The sequence below is a fragment of the Strongylocentrotus purpuratus genome, unplaced genomic scaffold, assembly GCF_000002235.5.
Source record: "Strongylocentrotus purpuratus isolate Spur 01 unplaced genomic scaffold, Spur_5.0 spur5_scaffold_17, whole genome shotgun sequence".
Lineage (NCBI taxonomy): Eukaryota > Metazoa > Echinodermata > Echinoidea > Camarodonta > Strongylocentrotidae > Strongylocentrotus > Strongylocentrotus purpuratus.
In genome coordinates, this window is record NW_022145602.1 from 3,362,178 (window position 1) to 3,363,927 (window position 1,750).

Genomic DNA, 1,750 nt, shown 5'->3' on the forward strand with positions numbered 1-1,750 from the left:
TTTTCTTTTAATAAAACACAGAATCTATCCCAAAACCCACTTCCTGCCTCTCCTCAACTCCTCGAACCTATTTCTCCCCCTCCCCCTTCATTTTATTCGTGTGGATAGGGAATGTATTATGGGACAGGGTTTTTTTTACTATATCGAAATCAAGTTGTGTTTTCTTTCCACCTCTACCTCGATCTCCATAAAACTATCCGTTTTATTAGATGCAGGGGAAATTATTTCTCATCAATGCAAAATTCTTTTCCTCCGATTCGTCTTTTTTTAAACTGCGTTCAATTTCATCAATTGTTATATATGAACTCCGTTCTCTTCCCATGAAAATCAAATACTTTACCAGAATTAAAAATGTATTAATCTATTGCTCCTTCCCTTGATCAATTGATGTTATTCCCCCAAAAAATCTCCTTCCAACTAAGATTAGGTATGGATATAAAGTCAAATAAATTATTACAGTCGTTCCATATCAAACGAACTTTTTTCACATGGAGAGATCGAGGGGGCTGAGGTAAATAGTCCGACAAGTTAGATGCATATAGAGGGAAGAGAGAGATAGATAGATAGAGGGAGAGAGAGAGAGAGAGAGAAGTATTATTAAACAATCATTTTTCCGTGGGTTGCCTGTGTATGGAACGTCCCTGCCACACTTCCAAATCGACACGAAGCCGGTCGACAAGTAGCCATATTAATAGCTACATGGATTGTTATTGGTCTATTATCATTCTGGGCTGCGTTTCACGAAACCCTCATAAGTTCAAGACCGTGGACAACCCATTATATTTAACACTGGTTTATATGGGATGTCGGTGAACTTGGACTTACGACGGTTTCATGGAACAATGCTCTGGTGGCGGGTCCCACTCGTGTCACCGGGGCGGGTATTTCCAGCGTAGTAGAAGAAAGCATACAACGCGGTTAATATGGTGTATTCAATCAGTATTGCCATTTTCCGTGGGACTCTTTCGAGTCTGGAATTATGAATACATTATCGAGGGCTTCGTCAAAAGCATTCCGATTTGGGTTCATGATTTCGCACAATACGTGTTATGCAGCCAACTTGTAGGTGGCACCCGACGCAAGGTACAGACGTACAGCTATTGATAATAATTCATTTGATAAGACCCGCATTCTACATAAAGTTCAGTTACTAGTACATATGCATAACACATCCAATATAAGAGTGAAAATAACAGAATGACTATTCATCCATGTACCAAGTTTGTGATTGTTTAAGTATGTAAAAAAAATGATTTATCCCTATGTATGTTTCTTGAAAAAGTGATATATAAAAGCTTATATCTCAAATTATTAAACGAAGGCCCTAATTCACCCAGTCCACCTATTATAATATAATATTCTAGAGTTACGATAAACAAAATTAACTGACAAGGGGTATGAATAATTTAGTTGTTGACTGTAATCAAATTGAATGCAACCGGCTTTGTTAAGTACCTTATAACGATTGATCATGATTATTTCATTTAGGAACTGTATTTTATGATAATTTAAATGGGAGACGGCATTTATTTACTCTTAGATCGGGCAAACCATTACATTTGTCCGACCTAGTAACTCCTAAAGCATGCCAAGTGAATGAATTAGGTAGTTACTGGGTATACACGTATGAATACATTTTTGAAAAATGAATACAGGTCTTTGGAAACAGGAGCTGTTTCACGTATCAAGTTTCAAGTTGTATTGTTCCACATTTTACAGAAAATATAGATATACATATAAAATAAAAAAT